Source organism: Oncorhynchus kisutch, linkage group LG3 (assembly GCF_002021735.2).
Source record: "Oncorhynchus kisutch isolate 150728-3 linkage group LG3, Okis_V2, whole genome shotgun sequence".
NCBI classification, from domain to species: domain Eukaryota; kingdom Metazoa; phylum Chordata; class Actinopteri; order Salmoniformes; family Salmonidae; genus Oncorhynchus; species Oncorhynchus kisutch.
In genome coordinates this window covers 21,212,157-21,223,265 of record NC_034176.2, presented here as the reverse complement: position 1 = coordinate 21,223,265, position 11,109 = coordinate 21,212,157, and the positions used below count along the sequence as shown (strand labels likewise).

General features: G+C 40.4%; 1 pseudogene; it reads left to right on the top strand.

Moving 5' to 3' along the window:
- Positions 1-3,789: 3,789 nt before the first annotated feature.
- Positions 3,790-10,700, top strand: LOC116367415 (UDP-glucuronosyltransferase 2A2 pseudogene; annotated as a pseudogene).
- The last annotated feature ends 409 nt before the right edge of the window (positions 10,701-11,109 follow it).

Below are 11,109 nucleotides of genomic sequence, written 5' to 3'. Positions count from 1 at the left end.
GCTACTCCCTTCGCAGAACAAACTGGCTATAACCAGAATAGAAAGAGGAGTGGGAGGCCCTGGTGCACAACGGAGCAAGATGACAAGTACATTAGAGTGTCTATTTTGAGAAACACACAAGTCCTCAACTGGCAGCTTCAATAAATAGTATCCGCAAAACACCAGTCTCAACGTCAACAGTGAAGAGGCGACTCCGGGACGCTGGCCTTGTAGGCAGAGTTCCTCTCTCCAGTGTCAGTGTTCTTTTCCCCATCTTAATTTTTTATTTTTGTTGGCCAGTCTGAGATATGGCTTTTTCTTTGCAACTCCCATCACTCTCCTTGGTCAAATAGCCCTTACAAAGCCTGGAGGTGTGTTTTGGGTCATTGTCCTGTTGGAAAACGAATGATAGTCCACTAAGCACAAACCAGATGGGATGGCATATCGCTGCAGAATGCTGTGGTAGCCATGGTGGTTAAGTGTGCCTTGAATTGTAAATAAATCACAGACAGTGTCACCAGCAAAGCACCCCCACACCTCCTCCTCCATGCTTCACAGTGGGAACCACATATGCGGAGATCATCCGTTCACCTACTCTGCGTCTCACAAAGACACGGTTGGGACCAAAAATCTCAAATTTGAACTCATCAGACCAGACAGATTTCCACCGGTCTAATGTGCATTGCTCATGTTTCTTGGCCCACCAAGTCTCTTATTATTATTGATGTCCTCTGAACAGTCTCCTCTGAACTGTTGATGTTGAGATGTGTTTGTTACATCAAGTCTGTGAAGCATTTATTTGGGCTGCAATCTGAGGTGCAGTTAACTCTCATGAACTTATCCTCTGCAGCAGAGGAAACTCTGTTTAATACTTTTTTGGTTACTACATGATTCCATATGTGTTATTTCATAGTTTTGATGTCTTCACTATTATTCTACAATGTAGAAAAAAGTTAAACTAAAGAAAAGCCCTTGAATGACTGGGTGTGTACAAACGTTTGACGGGTACTTTATATGCTGTCATAGTGGTGACACAAGGCTACATGGAAAATCTATGGAAGAATAATCAGGGACTGAAAATAATAGGGAGGCAGAAACTGAAGAGAGGCCCAAATACAGTAGTCTCAGATGTGTGAGTGTGTGTGTGTGTGTGTGTGTGTGTGTGTGCGTGCGAGAGAGAGAGAGAGAGAGAGAGAGAGAGAGATGTCTAAATAACGTCTCAAACGTTTCTGCAAACACATTAGTTTGCAATGACAACAGTGAAGCCCTTGACAGCGTAGGCAGGCAGTACAATTGATGTCATGAAAAGCATTGTATTGTCCTGTTTTTCTGGATTATTGTGGTACGCATAGAGTTAAGATCAGGTGTCATGTCAGTTATAATACCATCTATGGCTACTGTCACCTGCCCCAAATTGACCAACCCGCAAAATAAGAATAATCTTTCCATTGTCTATCTAAGTTCTTTATTACTCTTGTTAACCTGGATGATCAGTTGTAGATAAGGGACACACTTTTATCTGCTACCACTTTATAATGAGCCTGTGTAACTCAATATCTATGAAGTGCACAATGCTCCTTTTTCAAAGCACCCTTTTTTCTACCCTTTTCACTGCCCTGACCTCTAATCACTGAGGCCCTCACTAGTGTGTGAAGTTCCCCAGTGACATCTGAGTGTGTGTGTGCACCCAGCCAGCTACAGGTATCGGACCCTGTAATGCCATAGAAACCATGGTAAGTATAATAGCATATCTGAGTGAAGTATTAATGTTGTTTTTATATGAAAAAACCTGTAATAGTGATCAGCTACTGTATGTATTTGCTAAGCAGCTGAGGTACTGAGGTCACTGAAGCACTGTATATAACATGATGCCTCCTCCTCTCACATGTATCAATCTACCCTAAGTATGCAAATCTCTATGGATAATCTGCAACATCATATTTACAGTATGGAGGCTTATTTCATGACAGTCATTTGACGACTGTGTAGAGTATAGTCTATTGACAATATTAAATATTCATGTTCTCTATATTGTTAAATGATACAGTGGCCGCTGACATACATTTTCACAATACAAAGACTATGACATAGTGTCAGTGGTCATATGAACCAGGAGGGTTTAGTGCAGCAGAATAAAGAGAAACTATCAGGGGGAATAGCGGCACCAAAAATACACCTATGCGAGTCACATCCATGTTCAACATGAAAGTACATTTTTCCAACAGGAACTGTTATTGTGAGTTGGAGAGAGATATTATTTTTAACGTTATATGCCACACAAAAGATTATGAATGGCTTTGTCTCACAGTCATACTTTTGAAGAACAACTGAATGGAAGATGAGACAACATCACGGAGGGGCTGTGGTTACTCAAGGCATTCATTTATGAGGTCACACACACCAGCATGCAGGTGTAGGTCACTGCCCAAAGAGTCAAACGAAACATACTTTATGAATTTCTGAGCACCTCCAAGACGTATGAAACCTACTTGGTCTACTTACTTTAGACAGAAACAAAAGTAGGGAGGTTGGTCGGGGAGGCTGGGTAAGCGCAATCAGTGATCGTCTAGCAATCCAATGGTTGCGTGTCAGGGACAACTGGAGCATTTTAGCTAACCTTGCCCCTTATTCTAAAATGAACCCATTTCACCTAATCTGCTACGTAAATTATCCTAACCTTTGTCATTAGTTCCCCTAAATGCCAACGTAAATTCTCCCTGTAATTCCCACCCACGCACAAACAGACACAGACAAAGATTTACAAATATATAAGCAAACAGGTGCAGTTCAAACAATAAATATCTTTCTTCCAAAAAAGGAATAAGAAGAACAGTGACTGGCACCAAAACTCAGTTAATTCCGTGCTTTCATATCATGTCAACGATGTACAGTATATTACCACATCACTGTCTGACAAATCTGCAACACAATCCTGGAAACTCCCTGTGAAATATGAAAGTAGTTTGCACAACAACCCTATTGGGGGTGTAAATTGATACCATCTGTTGCAGTTGCATCTGTCGGTGTTGTGTGGGAATAGTGCAGGTAGTGTGTCCTCATGGAACCACCATTATGCAGAATAACTCTGGTGAAGGCTTTTAAGTAGCCTGTATTCTTTTGATTGAGAGGACTGCCCCCCTGTGGCCAAGTCTGACAAGTAATATTTACGGCTCAGTTCAAGAAAACGTGCATGTTGTTTCCCTGCAGTACTGTAGCTATTTTTCCCATGGTCAAATAAAATCTAAGAATTAACACTAAAAACCTCATAGCATTTAAACTACTACTACTACTACCATGTAGACTCCCCTTCACAGGTAGATGCTTCCACACTTTTCAGAATAAGAAGTGGGAGCACAGACAGGCAGTCATTTATATAAAGACACTGTGAAACATTGCTAAGGTGTGTTGAAAATAAACCGTATTATCCATGAATTATGGCCCATAATACTTATAGTATCACCTCTGACTGTATTCAAATGACATGGATATCAAACCAAATTTGCAGTAGGCTGCATAGAGTACTTAGGAGATTGACACACATGACCAGCCTTGGACCCACTCCCTGGACCAACTCCAATTTTAGTTTTTCAAACAGATTTGTTAATTATTTTATTTCAGTTTACTAAACAGTTTTTCATGATTAGTTTCCATTTAACTTTCCATTTCAGTTCACTATAACAATGTTGAACTAATGACCATTTCCTAATACATAACAGGAATCCAACACATTAAAAAGCCTTACGCAATTACAGGGGTGTTATTACGCTGCATGTCAGAACTTGTGAACTTTGAACAAGAGAACACAGATTAGTTGTGGCAGCATAAATTAGGTTACTCCAGCTCAAAGCCACAGCCATAGGACTACTTTCACTGTTTGCAAACTGCTGTTCAGGGGGGGTTGGCCAAACATCACCTTGGATTTAAGGCTACTTGCAGACTGTTTTTTGGGGGGGGTAAGTGTGTATGTGAATAAAATCTAGTTTAAAGTAACAGTTAAAGTAGTGGAATATCGGAATAGTTAAACCTGTTGTTGAAACAGTTTCTGATCTCAGTATCTGGTGTTGAAAACATGGCATCATCAGACCTACAACGTTCTCAGATTAACCCATTGGAACTCATATCGATCTATTTTTTTACCGAGAATTATAGAATACCTATAAACTTATATAGAAGAACTATAAACTTTACTAGATTCAATAGCCTTACACAACATAACTGTCTAACATCTCAAGAAGCATCCTCCACAAACATGTGTTGTTATAAAACTCGGCATCACCATTCAAATTAGATTAACTTCTTTCATTGAATATTTTCATTGAGGTCTAACAAAGCTTTTTGTAAGGTATGTAAATAAAATATTTGTTTTTATAGAGACGTTGTCAGAGTAGCTCCCATCCTATACATATTTTGTGGTGCATCTGGGCTTTGCCAGTGGAAACAATTGTGTCACGTAACAAGCAAGCTTTACCAACTTTAGAAGTAATGTGCCTGAAGGCTTGACAATGACTGGGAGAATTGTGACAGCATTGGAAGAGTTCATAGCATTACACAGTGCCTCTACGTTTTCAATTGAACATTGACTACTTATTTACAGTAAGTGTAAAGATTTTTATTGTGTACATTTTTTTGGTCAAAAATGGTCTTTCATTAACTAACACTCGCACTGACTCTTTCCCCCTTACTAGCTCTGACTTTGCTGAAAGCTACTTTATTGAGGACATTTTTACTTACTAGGACTGTGATATGTGAAGAAAGAACTCTCTGGGAAAAAGAAAGGTGGAGGTGTATGTTTCATGATTCACTGCTCATGGTGTGATTGTGGTAACGTGCAGTAGAGGAACTCAAGTCCATTTGTTCTCCCAATCTGGAATACATCACTATCAAATGCTGACTGCATTACCTTCTGAGATCATTTCTTCGGTCATCGTCACGGCGTGTATATTCCCCCCAAGCCGACACTGTGACGGCTCACAAGGAACTACACTGGACTTTGTGCAAACTGGAATACGCATATCTTGAGGCTGCATTTACTGTAACGACAAGACAGCCTACAGGGAAGAGGTTAAGACCATGGTGGAGTGGTGCCAGACAAATAACACCTCCTTCAATGTCAACAAAACGAAGGAGCTGATCGTGGACTTCAGGAGACAGCAGAGGGAGCACACTCCCATCCACATCAACAGGACCCGTAGTGGAGAGGGTGAAAAGCTTCATGTTCCTCGGCATGCACATCACTGACAATCTGAAATGGTCCATTCTTACAGACAGTGTGGTGAAGAAATTCAGCTTGGCCCCTAATTCTATTACAAACTTCTACAGATGCACCATTGAGAGCATCCTGCTGGACTGTATCACCGCCTGTTACAGTAATTTCACCATCCTATACCGCAGAGCTCTCAAGAGGGTGGTGCGGTCAGCCGAACGCATTATTGGGGGCACACTGCTGTGTCACAGGAAGGCCAAGAAGATCATCAAGGACCTCAGCCATGACCTGTTCATCCCGAGACAGTACAGGTGCATTAAAGCCGGGACCAAGAAAATTAAAAACAATTTCTATCTCCAAGCCATCAGACTGTTAAATAGTCACCATTAGCCGGCATCTGCCCAGTACTCTGCCCTGGACCTTAGTCACTGTTAATAGCCAGCTACCACCTGGTACTGCTACCCCACACCTTAGAGACTGCTGCGCTATGTACATAGACATTAAACAATGGTCACTTTAATAATGTCTGCATACTATTTTACCCACTTCATATGTATATACTGTACAGCGCCTTCAGAAAGTATTCATACCCCTAACATTTTGTTGTTACAGTCTGAATTCAAAATTTATGAAATATATTTTCTTTCTCACCCATCTACACACAATAGCCCATAATGACAAAATTAAAACATGTTTTTAGACATTTTTACACATTTATTTAAAATAAAATAAAGAAATATACAATTTACATAAGTATTCACACCCCTGAGTGTGAATCACCTTTGGCAACGATTACAGCTGTGAGTCTTTCTGGGTAAGCCTCTAAGAGCTTTGCACACCTGGATTGTACAATGTTTGCACATTATTCTTTTTTCAATTCTTCAAGCTCTGTCACGTTGGTTGTTGATCATTGCTAGACAGCCATTTTCAAGTCCCTTCCATGCGAGGCATTGGAAAACCTCCCTGGTCTTCATGGTTGAATCTGTGTTTGAAATTCACTGCTCGACTAAGGGACCTTACAGATAATTTTATGTGTGGGGTACAGAGATGAGATAGTCATAAAAAAATATGTTAAACCCTTATTGCACACAGAGTGAGTCTATACATCTTCTGATTTAACTTGTCATTATGCTCATCTTTACCCCTGAACTTATTTAGACAAAGGGGTTGAACACTTATTGACTTAAGACATTTAAGCTTAAAATGTTTTCTGAATTTGTAAAAATGTCTAAAAACATAATTGCACTTTGACATTATGGGGTATTGTGTGCAGGACAGTGACACAAAATCTCAATTTAATTCATTTTAAATTCAGGTTGTAACGCAACAAAATCTAAAAAAAGTAAAGGGGTGTGAATACTTTCTGAAGGCACTGTACATGATTAACATATGAATAACACATTAAATTATTGATCAACATAGAAAATGTGTATTCTTCTACTAGCACTAGCACTAGAACTGACAACAACTACTTTATTGACTGAAAAAGTACTTTCTACAACTGTGATATGTGGTTGTCTCATCCAGCTATCTTAAAACCTATTTGGGATAGGGGGCAGCATTTTCACTTTTGGATGAATAGCGTGCCCAGAGTGAACTGCCTCCTACTCTGTCCCAGATGCGAATATACAGTATGCATATTATTATTATTATCCGTATTGGATAGAAAGCACTCTGACGTGCTTTCTAACACTGTTTGAATGATGTCTGTGAGTATAACAGAACTCATATGGCAGGCAAAAACCTGAGAACCAGGAAGTGGGAAATCTGAGGTTTGTAGTTTTTAACTCAGCCCCCATTGAAGATACAGGGTGATATTAGTTATATTGCACTTCCCAAGGCTTACACTAGATGTCAACAGTATTTAGAACCTGTTTTGAGGATTCTACTCTGAAGGAGGGGCTCACAAGGGCTATTTGAGTGAGTGGTCCGGCAGAGTGCCACAGCCTCGGTCTGGCATGCTCGTGTGAAAGGTAGCTATGTTCCACTTCATTTGTACAGATAAAGGAATTGTCCTGTTGAAACATTAATGAATAAAAACTTCCTAAAGATTGATTCCATACTTAGTTTGGCATGTTTCTACGGGCTGTAAGGGAACTTTTTGAACTTTTTGTCCTACGTTCGGCGCGACCTGAATGCGCTTTTTGGATTTGTTTATCAAACGCCCTAAAATAAGAAGATATTTGGACATAACTGATAGACATTATCAAACAAATCAAACATTTATGGTGGAACTGGGATTCCTGGGAGTGCATTCTGATGAAGATAATCAAAGGTAAGTGAATATTTAAAATGCTATTTCTGAGAAATGTTGACTACCCAATATGGCGGGTATCTTTTTGGCTGCTTTGTTGTCTAAAGGCTGTACTCGGATTATTGCATGGTTTGCTTTCTGATACAGCGGTTGCATTAAGGAGATGTTTATCTAAAGTTCCGTGTATAATAGTCGTATATCAATGTTAATTATGAGTATTTCTGTAAATTGATGTGGCTCTCTGCACAATCACCGCATGTTTTAGAACTACTGAACGTAACGCGCCAATGTAAACTCAGATTTTTTTTATATAAATATGAACTTTATCAAACAAAACATACATGTATTGTGTAACATTAAGTCATATGAGTGTTATCTGATGAAGATCATCAAAGGTTAGTGATTCATTTTATCTCTATTTCTGCTTTTTGTGACTCCTTTATTTGGCTGGAAAAATTGCTGTTTTTCTGTGAGTTGGTGGTGACCTAACATAATCATTTGTGGTGCTTTCGCTGTAAATCCTGTTTGAAATCAGACACTGTGGCTGGATTAACGAAAATTGTATCTTTAAAAATGGTGTAAAATACTTGTATGTGTGACAGGTTAAAGGAAATATTCATAGCCTGTTATACATTAAAAAGTATTAGTAAGTTCATTGTATGTGAGGATCTTAAAACATCTAAGGTTAAAAAGATCATGCATTCAGTATTAGTTGATAGAGATTGAAAACATTCATAATTGTGTTAAAGTTAAAATCCGTCAAGCGTACAAAGGGTACAAAATGTGAGAGTAATGTGTAAACATTATATTGATTACTTTATTTTGTGGTGCCTAAAAGTGTTAATCTGTGATCTACGAAATGCTCTTAATCTATGAGCCTGAGATCGATTGCTCTGGTCTCCACCCATATTCCTAAGGTAAATCGCGGTCTTTTCTCATTGAACTAGTATCACTCTCGTGATTATTTCTCCCCTGTTTTCAGGTACGTTATTGATGATAAAAAACGAGTAATTTAAATGTAATAACTCGCTAACATGTTAAGATTGTTTAAGGTGTGTCTTAGTAACATCTTGAGGAAGTTAGAGTTAAGTTTGCAGAGAGTAATATGAGCCCTGCTCGGTTGTAGTGAAGAATAGCATCTTACTGAGAGTAGCTGACATTTTATGTCGATTGTGAATGAACATGTGCGTTATTAATAAGATATTTTGCTGTGTTATTTGTATAATGTTTTTTCTGTTGTTTTGTAATGTGTTACTTTTGTAAAATTATTGAACTAAAAGTTGAATTGAGAAAACAACACCGTATCACTCTCGTGATAATTTCTCCCCTGTTTTCAGGGGCGTAACATATGCTTGAGGAATTTTAATTATGAGATTGTTGTTGTTATGAATTTGGCGCCCTGCACTTTCACTGGCTGTTGGGAGGGGGGGTTCCGCGAGCAGAACGCACTAATTGAATGCACTAATGCACTACTTGTAAGTCACTCTGAATAAGAGTGCTATGTGACTAAAATGTTAATGTAATTAAAACCTATTTATTAGGAAATAAGAGATGGAGTTGCTCTGTAACTAACTATTCTTCCTTTGTATCTTTTATCAAAGGATTCACCTAAGGGATGCATCAACCAGCCCTGGTCACGGTTGCTGTTCTGCTCTTCTCTCTCACCACTGTCTATGGGGGGAACGTGCTGGTCTTCCCATTGGATGGAAGCCACTGGGTGAATATGAAAGTCCTCATCGAAGAGCTGCACTCCAGAGGCCATAGCATCACAGTGATTCGTCCAACCACCAACTGGTACATCAAGGAGAAATCCCCTCACTACTCATGCATTACCATCCCAGTATCTGGTGGTGGAATTGTTGAGGAGGTCTTTAGTTTGTTTGTGACCAGACAATTGCAGATCCAAAGGGAGGGTGGAAGTTTCTGGTCTCGTATGAGTCTGGAGCTTGAGGTGGCGAAGCAGATCTATGAGTTACACAAGGATTTGGTTGTAATGATGACTACGATATTCGAAGATGCCGAACTAATGCAATTGCTTCGCGATGCAAACTATGACCTGGTTTTGACGGATCCTGCCATTGGTGGGGGCGTGTTTCTGGCTCATCGCATTGGTCTTCCTCTTGTCTTTAATGTCCGATGGACAGTCCTGGGCGAGGGTCACTTTACCATCGCCCCCTCGCCTCTCTCATATGTCCCATTGCCAGGAGCACTGTTGACAGACAAAATGACTTTTCAAGAGAGAGTCATAAATGTTCTGTTTTATCTTTTTACAAGGTTTCAATTTGCATACGTCATAGACCCTAACTACATTCCGTTCGTCCATCGTTACTTCGGCCCTGACGTTCACTACATGTCATTGTTCCAGGCAGCAGACATATGGCTCATGAGGAATGACTTTACCTTTGAGTTTCCGCGGCCTACCATGCCAAACGTGGTCTACATGGGCGGTTTCCAGTGCAAGCCCTCGAAGCCGCTTCCCCAGGACATGGAGGACTTTGTCCAGAAGTCTGGGGACCATGGGGTCATCATGATGTCCCTGGGGACCTTGGTGGGACAACTACCTGAGGACATCGCTGAGGACATTGCAGCTGCTTTCGCCAAACTGCCTCAGAGGATCGTCTGGAGGCACACTGGGAAGAGGCCCACCTCCGTGGGCAACAACACCTTACTAGTGGATTGGCTCCCCCAGAACGACCTCCTTGGACATCCCAAGACCCGAGCCTTTGTTGCCCACGGCGGAACCAATGGAGTCCAGGAGGCCATCTACCATGGTGTCCCTATTGTTGGCCTCCCGTTGGTCTTCGACCAGCATGATAACCTCAATAGGATGAGGGCTAAGGGAGTGGCTAAGATAGTGGACATCGCCACCGTAGACAGAGACATCTTCCTGGAGGCAGTGAAGGCTGTTCTCTATGAGCCGACCTACAGGGAGAACATGCAGAGGCTATCCAGGCTGCACAGGGACCAGCCCATGAAACCACTGGACCGCGCCATGTTCTGGATTGAGTTTGTCATGAGGAACAAAGGAGCGGTACATCTGAGGACAGAGTCCTATAAGATGTCCTGGTTCACCTACCACTCTGTTGACGTCATAGCCACACTACTGGCCATTGTGTTGCTCATAATGCTGGTTAGCACTTTAGCTGTAAGGTTTTTGTGGCATAAGGTGTTTTGTAGGAGGAAAGTGAAACATGAATGATATCGATGTATTAATGAATATTAATATATTATCAAATTATCATTAATAAAATATTTTAAATATTATTTGATGGTATCCTTCCTAACATCAATATTAATGTCACACTCCTTAATGTGGGTATTTGAAACAATACAGTTGGTTACTTTTGGTAATATATCTTTGCATTCCATTTTTTAAATGTCACCCTCACATTAAGTATTGTACTCCAAATGTGATATTACTGTATGTTGTAAATGTTGTACTACAGCACAAAAAGTCACTTGGGTTGAGAGAGAGAGAGAGAGAAAGAGAGGAGGTCTCTCTGATAGGTGACAAGAGCTGATAAAACTCCTGGATCTGATTACAAATAGTTATTACATTTGTATAACAAGGCCGAAGAACCGTGTGTATGACGTCCATGTGTGCATGTGGGTTTGTGTGTCCAGAGCATAGCCTCACCTCGCCAGGGGATGTGTCCATGTTACCAGCTGTGGT